This window comes from Physeter macrocephalus, chromosome 20, assembly GCF_002837175.3.
Source record: "Physeter macrocephalus isolate SW-GA chromosome 20, ASM283717v5, whole genome shotgun sequence".
Lineage (NCBI taxonomy): Eukaryota > Metazoa > Chordata > Mammalia > Artiodactyla > Physeteridae > Physeter > Physeter macrocephalus.
The window spans coordinates 90,439,928-90,458,263 of NC_041233.1; the positions used below are offsets into that span (position 1 = coordinate 90,439,928).

The 18,336-nt window shown below is 36.9% G+C and overlaps 1 protein-coding gene across 1 annotated transcript in view; it reads left to right on the forward strand.

Moving 5' to 3' along the window:
* LOC129391328 (histone-lysine N-methyltransferase NSD3-like) overlaps nucleotides 1-18,336 on the forward strand; it is a 64,797-nt gene that overhangs the window by 1,033 nt on the left and 45,428 nt on the right. The window lies entirely within an intron of this gene.

The window sequence follows — 18,336 nt, forward strand, 5'->3', positions numbered from 1 at the left end:
GGATAAAGATGGAACGGGGGAGGGGCAGGGGGAGAGGAGAAGAGTTACAGGTTTGGAGATAAGAGACCTGGGCGGACAGAGAAGTAGGCAGGTTTGGGGGTGGAGTATGGGAACTAGGAGAGTCTGGGGGAAGGAGAAAGAATTAGGTGGAGAGATGGGGCCTCAAGGGAGACACGAGGGAATGGAAGTGGAGGAAAAGGTGGATTAGGAAAAAGGGATGAGAAATGCTTGAGACAGGATGCAATAGGAAGATAGGAAATAGACTCAGGAACTGGGAGACCCAGGATTGGGCTCGGGAAGGAAATTAACTGAATGTTGAGAAGGATGAGAACTATGGACCAAGCGTCACAGTCAGTGTGGGAGGAAAAGAAGGGGAAGGGGGTTGTTAAAGTGTTAGGAAGGGAAAGCCTTTTGTTCCTATATTTGTGTGTATTCTGTGCCTTTTCTTTCAAGGCTAGATAATGGAGAAGCTGGTGGTTATGGTGTTGTGAAATGGGGAGGTGTGGGTTTTACTGCTTTGAGGTGCTTTGAGGGAGGAGGAGGTGTGTTCGTGTAATGGTAGCAAGACAGAGAGAGACATGGCCATAATTTGATGGTTTTGGTGAGGGAGTGAAGACTATTCGGATTTAAAGGGGGCAGGGGCAGCCATGTTTGCTGCCAGGCACTGCAGTGTAAATAAATTCCTTCTTCTCTCCGACATCAGTATGAATCTGGAAGGGGCCAGTTCATATTGTTAACCCCCTTTCTTGCTATTCATGAACTCTTCCCATACATCTTGGGGTCATTTAAAATTATTCATAACCACCAAAGGAGGTAGTAATGTTTTCCATCTTGTGTGTTTTGCTGGCCCCCCCTTCCCCTTTTCCTTCTGGTTGCGAACAAGGCATGCTAATGAACTGCGGTGTAAAATTTAACCCCTTTAATAAAGTTAAAACTATATTTTTTACTAGCTGAAGGAATCCTTACTACTCTTATTTCAAACATCATGAAAAGTCTTTTAAATATTGAAAATTCATTTGTTTCAGAAGCCTCAGAAGCAGTCAACATGTTTTCTGCAATTCTTTAAGTAAACAAGGAAATTGCCTCGGTTATTTTACTTGGGCTTGTGCTCTCCGCAAAGCACTGTGTGAGGGGAGAGGAGGGGTAGGAAGGTCTGCTGTGGTACATTATCTGCTTGCTGTAGTTTGCGTGTTGGAAAATGAGAAATGTGTGTATTTTAAAATGGTGTTTCTGATGGCTCTTGCTTATAGGTGATGGGTGTGTTAAGAAGTGTTTTCTTTTTTAAAATAATCTCTCTTCCATCCTTTCTCTTTGCTTTCATATAATTGCCCAGTACAATCTCCAAATGTCAGTTCAGCACAGTGCAATGATCTATGAAGCAGGCATGCAGAGCTCAGAGCGTCATTCAGGTGCCAGGATTTTTTGTTGGGAACTTCAGGTCACTCTCAGGAAAGCTACAGTAACTCTCAAATGTATTCAAGTGTATCTACTTATGTGATTTGAAATAGTTACTATTCTAAAGCTTTAAATACTAACAAACTTACCGTAGCTGAACTAAGTGGAGCCTATTTTATTTTCATATTGAAAAGGATTAAATGTGTGTGACCTTTTGTTTTTGTTTTATCATTGTAATTGGGAGAATCCAAACTTTAATCCATCATATTGGTATTGAAACTGTTCTCTAATACCAGGAAGGCCTGTTAAAATTGTAATATGATGGACTCAAACCAGTTGTGCTACATATTGATTTAATCTATCCTAATGCCTCATCCTTTCAAGTTGTTATATAGAATTTTAGGATGTGTTCTTGGTCTGTTGGAAAAATTAAATTGAATATTGTTAGAGTGTTACTTTGGGAGAGCACTTTTAGTATAGAGGTCAGATTTACAACTTATTTTGATTTGATAATATTCAGCCTGAATTTTTAAAAATCTTATGAGAAAAAGTTCCACTCAAAAAGTCCATTCAGTATGCTTTTTTGGAATTTATTTTTATGGAGATTTCATTTTTATATCTCTCACTTGATTGACAAGTTATTTGTAATTAATTTGTGAATGAACCATCAGTGCCATAAATTTTTAGGAAAATGAGAAATTGTTGTATATTAAAATAAGAAAAGACTCTTGGAAGCTTGAATTACTTAAAAAAAAAGTTTACTCCTAGATATTCAGCATTTTTTAAAGATAAAGGTCACCTGCCCAGCTGTCATGAGTATTCTGGCTCCTGGCTAGGTATCCACATGTAATGAAGAAGGCTGCTCTAGTTAGTTGATACTTAATTAAAACCCAGACTGTGCTCTGATTACCATGTCCCTCATCAGCTCACCTGTTACCTGTGATAGCTTTTTTTTTTTTTAACTTTAAGTTAATAGATATGCCCTTTCTTATACTGATCAGATTGAATGAGTTTGGAGTAAAGGAAATTGGTTGCCTTTGAGATTGGTCATCCTTGAATGAATTGTCAAAGTTTTTAGTCAGTTGTCTGATTCTAAGAGACACTCCATTTCTGGAATTTATAATAATATTTATAATAAGCCTAGTAATGGCTACTAATAGCTGTAGTCCTCTAACAATGTGCTGTGATAAATGTCTTATATGGATGATTTCCTTTCATCCTCCCAACAGTTGTGGGAGGGTTAGTACTGTTAACTCCTTTTTTACAGATGGAGAGGTTGAGGTTAAACACCTTAATAACACACAGATGGTAAACAGCAAAGCCAGTATACGAACCCAGGTCTTTTCTAATTATAAAACCTGATCAGCAGACCTTTACTTTTATTTTCTTGTAAAGAGTCATAAAAATAATACACGTTCATTATTTAAATTTTTTTGAAATATTATAAAAGACTATAAGAGGTTTTAAAAAAAGTTAACACTCTGTTCTCCACTAACAACCATTTTGAAGTTTCTTGGGTGTCCTCCTAGAAAATTTCTGTACATATGTACATACATCTCTCTTAAAATACGTACAAATTCTATCACACTGTTTGCATTTTGCTTTTTTGTTTTAGTAGGCTACCTGGGACATCTTTCAGACAAGCACATATGGACCTACAGCTTTCTTTTTTTTAAGGGTCATATAGTATTCCATTGTTTGAAATATTGATTAATATTAACATTAAGTTGTTAACAAGTTTTTGCTATTACAAGTAATTTAGCAGGTCTTGAATTAAGTCCCTAACAGCCTATTTAAATAGAAGAGATATAGTCCAACTACTTTATTTTACAAGAGAAATCACTGAGACCAGAGAAGTTAAGTCCAAGGCTTTGGTGAAAAACCTGTCACTTGACTGTTTATACCACATCACATTACTTCATTATTGTGGAAGTATTTGTGCATTCTGTGAAAGCTCAAGGTGAGGGGGAATACTCAAGGTTAGGCATGGTTAGTGTAATGAGCACAAGGGGATTAAGTTGCAGTGAGGTAAAGGCTCTTGCTTCTCTTTTTCCATACTTTGTTCACCATGTTGTACATATAGCATTTATACAAAATATTTTTACATGCATAAATGAGTCTTGTCCAGGTATCTTGAAGTTTGTATTTTGGGTAATGAAGTGGTTTTGGCAGAATTTTTCCTGTTTTAATAAAATTATCAATGAAATAAAAAAATAAGAGGTCTATCATGGTCCTGGAAAAGAACTTGGAAAGAATACCTAATTGAAAACAAGTTTTAAAAAAATCTTAGGCATCACTGATTATTTTTAATTATTTTTTACTATCAAGAAGAAAATTCGTAACCGTGGATACTTATTCACTGAATTCCTTTAAAACAAAAAGTCTGTTTTAGACACTTAAAAAATTAAAATCATTAAAGCTTTAAAAAGGTTTAGAATTTGGTATCTATCCATAAAATCTATTTTCGTGCATTGCTGTTTTTAGTTTTACTAAAAAAAAAAAAAGGAGTCTATTATTTTTTGAAAGAGCAACTAAGATGATTTATTCATGTGTTAATAAACAACATGTCCAGCATTTGAGTTTTTAAATGAATGGTGAGCTTTATATCTGCAGGCTAATCTTTTAATAAATATAAATAAAGATAAATTTAAGAAACTGATTATACTACGACTACCTAACACATTTTTTAAATACTCAGAGGTTTTTCGTTTTGTTTTTATTGTTGACCTTACTAAGTACTTAATAAGTACTTTTAAACACTTCTGTATTATGTTGTGCTAGTACAGGGTGGCATGAAATGAAGGAAAAAGGCATATTTAAAATTTTATGATTTAGAGAATGTTCAGTTTTTACTAGATGGATGTGTTTTGTTACTTCTAAAATACATCTGCTTATTGACAAAATTTTGCATTTGGAAAGCTCTTTGATAAATGATTCTTGGCTTATTCTTAAATTTTAGATGTGAATCTGTGTTATCATTGACTGATCTACAATGAGAACTCTTTTTTCTACTATGTTCCCTCTTTCATCTAGATTTAGAACTATATTGAGGAGAGAGTGAATAGGAAAATTTTAAAAATTTATATTCAGGGCTTCCCTGGTGGCGCAGTGGTTGAGAGTCCACCTGCCGATGCAGGGGACGCGGGTTCGTGCCCCGGTCCGGGAGGATCCCACATGCCGCGGAGCGGCTGGGCCCGTGAGCCATGGCCGCTGAGCCTGCGCGTCCGGAGCCTGTGCTCCGCAACGGGAGAAGCCGCAGCAGTGAGAGGCCCGTGTACCGCAAAAAAAAAAAAAAAAAAAAAAAAAAATTATATTCATATAGTTTCCATTTTAACCATATATATATATGAATATTATTATCTAATAATACTTTGTTTTACGTGATATCTTCTGAGATGTTTGATAGAATTCCAGCGCACTAACTTCTGTGTGTGTGTGTGTGTGTGTGAAGTTGGAAAGCACAAGAATTATTTAACTCAATTTAAATAAGTAGGTATTTTAAATTTAAGAAGTGTGTGGCTTCCTGGGATTTTGTGGGTAAAATAAAATTTAGTTTATCAAATTGATTTGAGATTCAAAAGATTAGGAAGTCTCATGTGGAGGCTTGCCTACTGGCATTTTGGCTGTAGCCAAGATGGTATTGTGTCTAGTGAGTCTTGTGTTACTCACATCTCTTAGCTGTGGAGTCTTAAGAAAGCTGTACATAAAAAACAAACAAACAAGCAAAGACTTTTAAAGTGCACTTTAAAGACTTTTGTAAAACATGACATATAAAGATAAAAGCATAAAACCTAAATGTACAGTATAAACAAATAATTAGAAAACAAACATCATGTAGTCACCACGCAGGTAATATGCCCTGTAAGAAAAGCTGCAGAGACAGTCTCATTGGTTTAAGTGGTATTGTCTTGGTGGTAGTTGGACTTGAGGGATAACAGTGTGCTGAAAAGAAAGCTGGAAAATTAATAACCATGAGGAGTCAGCACAGGTAAAAACTGAATCGGCAGTTTTTTTTTGTTGTTATCAAAAGGGTTATCAAGATAATTAAAAAAAGTTTCCTAACAGTGTAGTCATTTAGTCATTTGAAATCTTGGTGCTTTACTAATGAATGTGAAACAAAAAATAATGCTGAATCCTACAAGAATCATGCCATGTTGCATAAAGCTGTTTCTTCAGAGTTCATCTCTGATGCAGTTTTTGGTAGGATTCAGTGACTGCTGGTTTTAGATGTATGTGCAGACTCTAACCATGGCTTTTGCTTAGGAAATGACAGATTTGCCTGTATCAGTAATATCCTAACTTAAGTATCTTATTTACAAAAACTAGTTTGACTCTCTTGTTTTCACATTAATGTAACCATTAGAAAAAGTATTAACCTGAACAGTGGCAATCTATGTTGACTCTTCCATCCTTGGTGCCTCTTGATCCTTACCTTGTCTGCATCTTGGCTAGGTGAACCAGATTTCTTTTTTAACTGGAGAAACCTACTTTAATGTGCTTCCCTCACTTTCTAGACATATTTTCTTATGTGTATGGAAAGGTTAAATGTTGACTTTGGAGGATTTTGATAGCAGAAAAAAAGTTGAATTTTTTTGAGTAATTTTAAAAAATTTATTATTTATTTGTTCATTTTTGGCTGTGTTGGGTCTTCGTTGCTGCGCGCGGGGTTTCTCTAGTTGTGGCGAGCGGGGGCTACTCTTCGTTGCAGTGCACGGGCTTCTCATTGCGGTGGCTTCTCTTGTTGCGGAGCACGGGCTCTAGGCGCGCGGGCTTCAGTAGTTGTGGCGCACGACCTCAGTAGTTGTGGCTCGCAGGCTCTAGAGCACAGGCTCTAGAGCGCAGGCTCAGTAGTTGTGACGCACGCGCACGGGCTTAGTTGCTCCGCGGCATGTGGGATCTTCCCGGACCAGGGCTCGAACCCGTGTCCCCTGCATTGGCAGGCGGATTCTTAACCACCACGCCACCAGGGAAGTCCCTAAGTTGAATTTTTTTTTCCCCTCTGACTACCTGATGAATACAGACTATTTGCATAAAACTCTGCAATGTGGACTTAAGAAGGACATTTTTATAACACATCTGTATACATAAATTAAAGCCTTTATTTGGCTGTTATAATTCTGTTACTTTAAGCTGTCTGTGTTTTTCTTGATCACTGCCGGATCCAAATACATTGCAATATGTTATTTCATATTTAATTGTGGTGAGAAACTTCATGCTGTGCTTCACCTAAAATTCCAATAGAATGTTGTTCTTTTTTATTCTGGGTGAAGGTTAAATACATCCCATGCTATTTTTTTCTCCTGCAAGGATGAGAAGTAATTATTTTAAATCTTGAAATGACTGTATATGTTGAGTTTTCCTAGATGTGGAAACACACATAATTTGATATAATAGTTTTTTAAACCTAAAGTAGGTAATTTGGCTTTGTATATGAAGTAGGGTTAATATACTTTTGGTCATCTCATGATTTCTGTGTTGTTATCACCTGTACAATTTAGCCTTGATCATTAGAATTTATTTTATTGTGTCATAGAATTAGGGTGTTGAGGTTAAGGTCTTAATTAAGGTATTACATCCATATGCATATAGGTCCACACACACAGTACCCCTAAGAAATGCTGACAGCCCTACTAGGTTTTTTTTTTATAGAATCTTTTTTTTAAATTTAATTTATTTATTTATTTATTTATTTATTTTTTTTTTTGTGGTATGCGGGCCTCCCTCTGCTGCGGCCTCTCCCGTTGCGGAGCACAGGCTCCGGACGCGCAGGCTCAGTGGCCATGGCCCACGGGCCCAGCCGCTCCGCGGCACGCGGGATCCTCCCAGACCGGGGCGCGAACCCGGTTCCCCTGCATCGGCAGGCGGACGCGCAACCACTGCGCCACCAGGGAAGCCCAAAATTTAATTTATTTTTATACAGCAGGTTCTTATTAGTTATCTATTTCATACATATTAGTGTATACATGTCATTCCCAATCTCCCAATTTATCCCACCACCACCACTATCCCCAACCCTATTAGTTTTTAATTTTTAATGGAAAATTTGTACTTTCCAAAGTGGCTGGTAGTTTTATTTATTTATTTTATTTTTTTTTGCGGTACGCGGGCCTCTCACCGCCGTGGCCTCTCCCGTTGCGGAGCACAGGCTCCGGACGCGCAGGCTCAGCAGCCACGGCTCACGGGCCCAGCCACTCCGCGGCATGTGGGATCTTCCCGGACCGGGGCACGAACCCGCGTCCCCTGCATCGGCAGGCGGACTCTCAACCACTGCGCCACCAGGGAAGCCCTGGCTGGTAGTTTTAAAATAACATGTATTATGTGTAAGTTATGAAAGGGTTGTTTATTGTAGAGAAATTGAAAACCAGTGAGATACAAAGAAGGTTAAAATGACCTGAAATCCTACCAACTGGAAACAACTACAGTTAACATTTTGTTCTGTGTCTTTCCAGTGTTTTTCTTATGCATACCTGTATTTTTCTTTTTTACAAATTGGAATAGTATATAATATTATTTTATAACCTACTTTATTGTGAACTAAATTTTTTTGAGAATGTGATTTTTTAAACTGATATATAATTTCATTGTATGGTTGTGCCATATCTATTTACTATTATTCTGTTGATGGCGTTTTAGGCAGTTTGCAATTTTTAGATAAAATTTGATGAACATTCTTATATATTTAAAAAATTGTATGACTGTGATGATTTGATTACAATAAATTCCTAAAAGTAGAATTACTTAACAGGTCTGAACATTACAAAAGTTTTTTACACATATTTCCAATATTTTCTCCAGAAAGGTTTTTTTTTTAAATAACAGTTTCGTTGAGAAATAATTCATATACCATACAAGTTACCCATTTAAAATGTACAATGCAGTGGTTTTTAGTATATTCATAGAATTGTGCACCATCACCACAGTCGATTTTAGAACATTTCCAGCAAGGTTTGAACCAATTTAAACTCCTAGCAATATCAGAAAGTCTTTCTTTTTAAAAACTGCATTTATTTGTGGTTTTTAAAGTGTGGTACAGGTATACAAGAACGCAGCAGCTTGTGTGATACATTTTTTCTTTATAATTCCTATCACTTATTTTGAAAAATTTTATTTCCAGCCTTATTGAGTTGTAATTGATATATACCTTATATCAATTTATGGAGTGAGATTTTAAAAGTCATCTATGAAAACAAGATGCTCATATTCCTGTGTTAAGAAAACATGACATAAAGTTTAAGCTTATAAAACAAAGTATGTGGTAGATTTTTTGAATTACAAAATCATCTTTCCGTTCAGTCACGATGCCTTTATTGAGAAAGCGTTGTATGTGGTTTAAAATACCTTTCTTTTCATTCAAATTTTATTCAGAAACACCTTATTTTAGGAGATGTCTATGGAAAGTATGCTATACCTATATAGTTAACTATAGCAAACTTATTGTATAAAATGTATGGCTTTCTTTTTATTGAGAGGTTTGCTTTGCTCTAACTGACCTTCACCCTGAAAGTTGTTCTGTTTGCTTTAAGCCATTTAACAAAACTTTTTTTTTTTTTTTTTTTTTTTTAACTCGATGGGCAGTGGAGTGTAGGGCAAGTGTCAGGGAGACCCGAGTTCTTATTCCCGCCGTACCTCCACCACTGGGGCTCAGTGTTCTTACCTCTGAATTGGAGATGAAAATGACTACTTTGTGCAGTTATAGGGATCTAAACTAGAAGTGCTAGAGTGTGCCGAGAACTGGACCAGGCATGTAGCTGATAATAAATGACTTTTTAAAAATATAAGAATAATAGCATATGCAAAATGAGCTAGTTTTTAGTCGAATGTTGCATCGATGAAGATGTGAACTCAGTTGGCCTAAACTCACTTTTATAGAAGTTAAAAGTTGAATGTTAGTTAGTGCTTGAGCAGAATCTTTGCATGGGTTATATGGGTGTTTCTCAGTTGGTAAAGAGAATTCATGCTGTTACAGGTAGGAACATGATGTTTAACTTTCCGGTCCAAATTTACTTCCACTGTTGTTATTACAAAAGCATGATGGCTATAGCTTCACCAATGCTTCATGTTCTGATTAAGCAAATAGGTGATAATGTAAAATTTGAATATATGGTATGAAGTTCCTTATGTTCTTTTATTGTTTATTTTAAAAATGAAATGTTGAACATAATTGAACCTAAAATACTAAAGTGATAAACCTGATGAGCCAAAAAAAAAAAAAAGAAAAGAGAAGAAATACCCCTGACCTTTATAGGAAAAATAAACTTAGTAAATTATCATTTTAGATATTATGATAAATTAATTGCTTAGTACTTTAAAACTAAATTATCATTTCTGTGATACCTTGCCTTGATATGGTAGAAGAAAATAAAATTTGAACAATCTCAAACCTGTTTTCTGTAATTTAAAAATTTGTTCGGGAAGGAGGAAGGAAAATATGTGGATGAACTTGTTAGTTTACTAGATTTCATAGTGAATGGAACAAGATGACTGATATAAGTTACTTAGTTTGTCATTAATTTCACTGTGAGCCAGTCCCTTGATGTAAGGGATTGGAAAATAATTTAATGTGAATTTTCTTCCAGTCATAATACCATGTCTGTTGCCAGGTGTGGTCAAGAACAAAGTGAAGACTTCGAGGTTAAACCAAATAGATAAGGGAAATTGCATGTTTTATTAGTAAGTTTTGTATTGGTACAAGGCAGTTCAATAAGTAATGTGGTTTAGTCAGGGAAAAAAAGAATTACAAAGCAACCTAAAATGTTGTGTAACTTAATAGAATCATGGTCAAGTGAAAATTGTGTGACTGTATTTAGTGACAGGGGTTTTTTTGGTGTTTAATTGTGTTTCATTTCACATAGGTCACTCCCTTATACAGGATATTTTCATGTCCTTGACCATCATCTTTCTCTTAACACAATTTTAGTGGAAAATTATTAAGAAAATTTCAGAATGTATTTGGAGTGATGATACTAGAGTTAAACAGATTATGGAGTAGTACCATTGTGTTTTAAAAATAGTATTACTCTATTACTAGTGGTATAAACTAAGGAAAATTAAAGATAAAAATGATAAGAAAAGGTGCTACTTCTCTAATACACCTTGATTACTTAGAGAATTTTGTAGAAAGAAATATGGTGGTCATGCTTTACCCCCTAAAATCTTATTTATGTAAATAGGTGTTGGTTGTGAATTTCATATAATTGTTTGCTGTTGCAAATAATGAACATCTTTAAATAATGTTAATAGGGTAGGTAAGACATTAAAGTTAATTTTTTAAATCACATATGCTCTTGTCAGAATGCAGATCCAACCCCTACATTTATGTATTGGTGACTAGGAGGAATCACAGCTCATTTTCCCATTGTTTGGGGTCATTTCAGGTGATCGGATCACCTGATTTAACCTCTATTATGGGCTATAAACAGAAGCCCAAATATGTCATATCTCTTCACAGAGGTAGACTCACAGCTAAAACTCAAGACTCATGACTGCAAGACCAGTGTCAGAGCACATTTTTCCTTGTCCCCGATTTATCTTACTCTTATTTTATTCTTGCATACGTGTCTGCTAAATGTCCTCATATGTGATTTCTGTCTAGTTATATGGTACTATTCACCAATTTCTTTTAAAAGTTTAAAATTAACCTTATTTTTTTAAGCTTTTTTAGGATGTTTTTGTTTGGGTCAAATTTGAGAAATGATTTACATCAGCACTGACCAATAGAATTTTCTGCAGTGATGGAAATACCCTGTGTCTGTGCTGTCCTGTATGGTAGCCACCCACCATGTGTGGATTTTGAACACTTGAAATGTGGCTAGTGTACTTGAAAACTGAATTTTTAATTTTATTTAATTTTAATTTGTTTACAATTCAGTAGCCACGTGTGATTAGCACAGATATAGATATTCTTAGTGAAGGGAAAGAATTAAGTAGAAGTGGACATTTTCACATTCTTTGCTCTTGTGATTACTTTTGTTTTGTGTTTTTGTGGGGTTGGGACTTTAAAATCTCATTTTCCAAATGCTTACTCTCTTAGATAATGAATAAATCCATTCACAGGAAACAACTTAGTAATAGTTATTTGATTTTTATTTTAAAATATACAAATTTTAAATATTTTTAAAATTAAAAATTTTTTTAATTTTAAAATATAGAAGTATGTTTAAAAACTTTTTTAATCAATGCAGTTATTAACAGACTATGTACTGCTGACCAAAAAAATGATTTCATTTCAGTACTATTTTAGAGTAGTTATGGTTAAATAATATGGAAATCTTAAACTTTTTATATTACTTGGAATATTTGACTATTATTTAAATCTTTTTACTATAACCTCAGAAGCCTCTGAAACAAAGAGAACTTGAAAGGAAATAAAAGATATGTCTGATGATCACCTCTTCACGTGTCTTCCTCTAATCTTTCTATATGATTAGTTGTGGTTTGGATTCCATTAGTCCTTTTTATAACAATCCAGACCCCCAGTCACTGTGTCCTATTACCCTGTTTTATAGTAGCTTATCATTTTCTGAAATTTTCATGTTTATTTAAGCTCTATGAGATCAGAATCATATTTCCTTTGATTTCTCAGGATCTAGAATAGGGCCTGGTACATAGTTGGTGTTCAGTAATGAACCGTGTCACAAACAAAACAAAAAAAGGACTTTGTGAGGAATTAGATATATGTCTGGAATAACAAACCACTTAGAGTCTGGGAATAGGCAAGGTGAGGCCCGGCTTTTGATTATCTTGGTGGTGTTGATATGGGTAATTTATGGCGATTAGTTTAGAATGAGTCCGTATAGAAACATTTCTGTGGGAACTCTTACTTTAAAAATAGACAAACTTTTGTCCAGACATGCACATATGTACTAAATAAATCCTCTCCACATAAAACATCAGAGAGTTGGGGCCTCCCTGGTGGTGCAGTGGTTAAGAATCCGCCTGCCAATACAGGGGACACGGGTTTGAGCCCTGGTCCGGGAAGATCCCACATGCCGCAGAGCAACTAAGCCCATGCGCCACAACTACTGAGCCTGTGCTCTAGAGCCCGCGAGCCACAACTGCCGAAGCCCACGTAACTAGAGCCAGTGTTCTGCAACAAGAGAAGCCACTGCAATGAGAAGCCCGCGCACCGCAATGAAGAGTAGCCCCCGCTCGCCACAACTAGAGAGAGCCTGCGCACAGCAACAAAGAGCCAACGCAGCCAAAAATAAATGAATAAATTTATTTTAAAAAATCATAGAGTTGACAAAATGGAAAAACAAGTGAGAAAATATTTCCATTGTCGGTTTTTGAGTATTCAGCCTCATTTCGTAACCTTTTAGAGTTTAAGGGATTTACTCGAAGTCATTTATTTGTATGCCATTGGTCAGAACAGGGAGAACTGCCAAATCCTAGTTTTCCAGTGTGTTGTTTTGACTTATCATCTATGAATGGACATCACTGTGTAGCAGACATAGGCACTTTACCTGATAAAAGTGGTATTTAACTGATAGTGGTTTGAGTTACCTGTGACTAGTCAGAGATCAAATGTTCTCATGCAGTAAATTAGGTCATTTAATTTCTGATCTTTAAGTGCCAACATGATAAGTGTGGAAAGGGTTTTATTTTTACTCATCTATTCCTATACATAGTCTTAAATAGTTAATGTTTTGAGATATGAATCAGTCTTTTTATTTAGGGAACTTATACATTATTCACCTTTACAAAATAAACTTCCAGTTAGAGGTTATTCATTATAAAAAATGTTGGCTCAATAGAGTTCTTTGGGATGGCTGCAAGGGGCTTTTCTTTATTAACTGTGGCTATTATATGTTTAAATTAACAGACTTTAAAAAATGGTTCTTAACCATAGTGCTGTCTTTACTACTGCGAGTTTTCCTCACACCCACCACATATTTTTGTGAAAATCAGCCACAGAATCCAGTGTGGCCCAGAGATTTTAGTTGTCAGAAATGGAAAGATACAGTAAGTATTTTAATAATAAAAGGACCCATAACGTTATTGTGTCATGCGTGGTGTTGGCTTTGCTGCCACATCGCTGTTTGTATCACATCTCCAACTAGAATGAAAGTTAACTCCAGAGCATAGAAAGCAGGAGTAACTGCCAACAAAACGGGAAGAAATCACGTCCTTCTCTTCTGCAGCGTAAAAGGGGACAGCAGCGTCCTCTGAGCAGTTGCAGGCTGACGGCTTTCCTGGCTGTCCAGGGACAGGTTGTAGGCCACATTAGCATATTTGTAGCCATAGATAGGACTATTCATGTTGTCATGGGGTAAGACCTTTAAAAGTGCTCTTTCTGTTTCACGTTCCCCACATCTTAGGTTAAGGAAGCTAAGGGAATTCTCCTCCTTCCTGTCCTAGGTTCTATAGGGATGTTACTAGAACTAATGAAGACAAGAGAGTGTTTAGAAATGCTGTCAGAGAAGACTCTGTATTAGTTTCCTTTTGCTTCTCTAACAAATGATGTCAAACTTAGTGGCTTAAACACAGCAAAATTTTAAACAATACAAATCTATTATCTTATAGTTCTGGATGTTATAAGGCCAACATGGGTCTCTCTGGGCTAAGATCTAGGTATGAGCAGGGCTGCATTCCTTCTGGAGGTTCTCGAGGAGAATCTGCTCCCTGCCTTTTCCACCTTCTGTAGGTGCCTGCGTTCCCTGGCTTCCTCTTATATTCAAAGCCAGCGCAGAGCATCTTCAGATCTCTCTCTGATTCTTCTCCATCTCTTTTTCTCTTGTAAGTATCCTAGTGATTATACTGGGCCCACCTGGATAATCCAGGATAATCTCTCCATTGTAAGATCCTTGACTTAATCACATCTGCAGAGTCCCTTTTGCCACATCAGGTAACATGTTCACGGGTTCTAGGGATTAGGATGTGGGTATTTGGTGGGGAGTCATTATTCTGTCTATCACAGCCTCTTTACAAGTTGAAGATGCTGACTTTGTTAATTGTAGGGATGTTTTCTGAAGCAGTAATGGTTGCCTTTCTGAATTAATACAGACATGACAGAAAAGTAGTTCAGTGGTCAGTGACAGTGTAGCATGTGGTAAAGGGTGCAGGTCATGAAGCAAGACTGCCTGGATTTGACTCCTGGCTTTACCCCTTACTTTATGTGTGACCTTGGACAGGCCACCTAACCTGTCTGTCTTTCAGTTTCCTCATCTGTAAAATGGAGATACTAGTATCCATTTTGCAGGAGTTTTCTGAAGATTAAATGAGATAATACTTGTAAAGCACTTGGAACATCACATTATAAGTCCTCAGTAAATTATATTATTTTACTTGAAGCATGTTTAAAGTATTTTTTGTTTAAAGTTTTAGAGAGATTCTTATACAGATTAAAATCTGGATCTATTCTGAGTTGTTGCAGGTTTTTTTGTTTAACCTTTTGAATACTCAGAAATATGGCATATTCAGGAAAACATCTGTGTGTATTAGTCATTGAAAAATAGGATAGGGGCTTCCCTGGTGGTGCAGTGGTTGAGAGTCCGCCTGCCGATGCAGGAGACACGGGTTCGTGCCCCGGTCCGGGAGGATCCCACGTGCCGCGGGGCGGCTGGGCCCGTGAGCCATGGACGCTGGGCCTGCGCGTCCGGAGCCTGTGCTCTGCAACGGGAGAGGCCACAGCAGTGAGAGGCCCGCGTACCGCAAAAAAAAAAAAAGAAAAATAGGATAGAAGCCAAATAAATATGAGCATTTTCTTGATTTATAATTAATGAATTGTATTTTTTCTTTTGAAGAGACATATTAACATTTTTATACGTTCATTATAGAATCTACAGAGAAGCAAAAGGCAAAGCAAAAGAGAACAGACTATAGTAAGCGTTTCCATTTTGGTGAACATCCTTTTAAGGCAGTAGTTCTCAACCCTAGGGCGATTTTGCCCTCCAGGGGACATTTGGCAATGTCTGGAGACATCTTTTATTATTACTGGCAGGTGGTACTACTGGCATCTAGTGCGTAGAGACCAGGATGCTGCTAAACATCTTGAATGCCCATGACAGCCCTCCTCAAGTGTTAGTAGTGCCAGGGTTGAAAAACGTTGTTTCAGGGTGCGAACTCATTGATAAGTGTGTTGCCTTCTTAGTCTGATTCTCAGTCATATATTTGAGTTTTGGATCACTTCTTGATCAGTGGGTTATGTAAAGTCCAGATACTAGAAACCAGATTTGATTTGGTAACTCATATCTGGCTCTTGGGAAATGTTAGTAATTTTAGAGGTTAGTATAACAACACAGAGATTTGATGAGGTCCACACTGAAATTATCTGCATAATTTTAGATTATGGAGTTGAAGTCCTGTTACAGCATATACTAATGCTGTGATTTGGGGCTGTACTTTTGACTGTAGTTTGATAGCCGAAACACATTTTCTTCTGTCTTCATTACTTGGATAGAAATGAACATTCAGTAAAATTGCAGTTCTAATTTCCGCTTGTCTTTTCTGCCATTCCTATATTCATTTAACAGACTTTTTCATTCCCTTACGGTACGGGGGGATTAGGGTTACAGCAGTGAGCAAAACATAACAGTACCCAGTACCTTTGCTAGAAGTGAAGTAGTTTTGTTTTGTTGGTTGGTTGGTTTTTCCATGACCAAAGAAGGCACTGCTACCCTTTGCTTTGGAAATTAAAGATAAATATGAACTTCAGAAATCTGAACACAATTTGGCAATTCTCTGAACGCTGAAGTTACTCAAAGTGCCTCAAATACAGGTTGGCGTTCTAATATAAACTGATTTTGTGTCTAGTACATGTTTTGTAGTAGGCTATAAATGATTCAAAGAAGGGAAGTCATTTTATTAGAGTTTTATATTCTTCTTATCATGTGTTATGCTCAACAGTGATAATGTCTTGACAGTTTCTCTTAATCCCATTAGTAGTGATTGCAGTTTTTATACACTGAACAAAAGACAAAGCTTCATTTCATAATGTAACTACTGTTTTGGAAAATATGAACCCTAATATGTTAATAGTTTAAATGTGGCTTTTTTTTTTTTTTTTTTTTGACCACATCTTGCAGCATGTGGGACCTTAATTCTCTGACCAGGGATCGAACCCATGCCCCCTGCACTGGAAGGCGGAGTCTTAACCAGTGAACCACTAGGGAAGTCCCTATGTTAATAGTTTATGTATGCCTGTAGAATTATTAGATTCATGGTAGTGAGCTTTGAATTAAATATGGTTATGCAAATACATTTCTTGTCAGCCAGTGACTCTCTTTTTGTGATGTGTTTATACTCTGAATTTCCAGCATTTAATAAAATATCTTCTACTCTAATTCTGATGAAAAGGTTACTTGATAAAATATATAGTAAGATTACATACTAAACTTTTGAAAAAGTTTAAAAATAATAGGGGGAAATTTCATTTTGTTCTGTTTCCTCTTAGTGACCTGATTACCTGCTCCTTGTTTGGTTTTGTGCAGCTACTTTCCAGCTTTATTCATGATCTTTTTAGGAGGGAAAAAGTAAATCTGTACAGTCAGTTCTAAATGCATGCTGCTAACAAACACCTGTGGTATTTCAGTAATACTAGTTATTTAACAATTATGAGCTCATGTTAAACTACATTGTTAATCTAATCCTGTGGCTCCTTACTGCAATACTCCTTTCTGTTTGTGATCAGTCTGTTTATTGATAATGTGCTAGCCACTGTAGTTGGCCGGGTTTCAGAGATGAAGCAGTCCCATGTCCTCATCATAAACTTCCAGTCTTGCCATATTCTCTGGCATGTAAGTTGCTTTTATACCCCTGAATTATGTAGTATGCTTTCATCAAATTCTTGTAATTTGGTTTTGCAACATATCAAGAAATATATAATCTAGATCATTTAGAAGATGTGAAGCTAAGAAGCCAAGGAAGTTCTTAACCATTTTAGGTGATGGTTAATATAGGTCTTTGTAAAGGAGTTCCCCTCCCTTCCACAGGTTAGGACTTTTTGTTTCCTATACTTGGAAATGTCTCAGGTCCTCTGCATCCTCTCTCTGTCCTACATCCCCCAGCTCCTCAACCTTGGATGTTTTCCTTTGTCATCCAGGGCACTTGTCCCTTCTGTCCACAGGGACTCTGTCTTGCTCATCTTTTATCTCTAGTACTTAGGACCGAACATAATACAGGCACTGGATATGAAATGAATAAATGCGTATTACTGAGCCTCATCTCCAGCATGTTCCCTTTATTGCTTTTCTCTCTCTGGTAATAATGCAGCTGTATAATTCCAGGAACCATGTCTGAATTTTCATCTCTACAACTTTAGTGCTTAGTGCGATGTCTGGCATGTAGTAGGTGCTCAATAAATATGTGCTTTATTAGAGGAGCCTGTATAGGTTGGGGTGGGGACAACCTGGCTGTAACTTTTGGTCTCCTTCCCATTGTAGTAGCAGCAGAATGGGAAGGAAGGAGGAGCTGGCGTGAACCTCCGCCCAACATTGTCTCAGCCTACAGAGGGCAATTAACAGGCAGCAGCTGGTATCCAGAATGGATGTAATCAAGTATTTTGTTCTTATTTCTTACACAGATGTTTTGAGATTATGTTCGCTTACACACACACACCCTTCATTTAGGTCAAGATGGTCCTCTGTGATATATGAGTGCTACGGTAGCGTATAGGTAGGATGCTATCAGGGACTTCAGAGGATGGGTGAGGGGTGGTCTGGGAAAGCTTCTTGGAGTATTTTAACACATCTGTACAAAAGCTAAGTGGTTGATGAGAGAGGAAATGATAGAATGGTGGAAGGCAAAGTGGGAAAGCAGAAGCAGGAGGAGGGGAGGTTGGACAGGTAGGCAGGGGCCAAATCAAGAGAGACCTTTTGCTTTGAGGAGTTTATCCTGAGCCATGGGAGGTTATTAAATTTGGGGGTGGTGGGGTGGGGGGAAACGGTTGTTTTCTTTTTAAGAACTGTCAATGTTAGAGAGGGTAGATTGGAGGTGGACAACTTT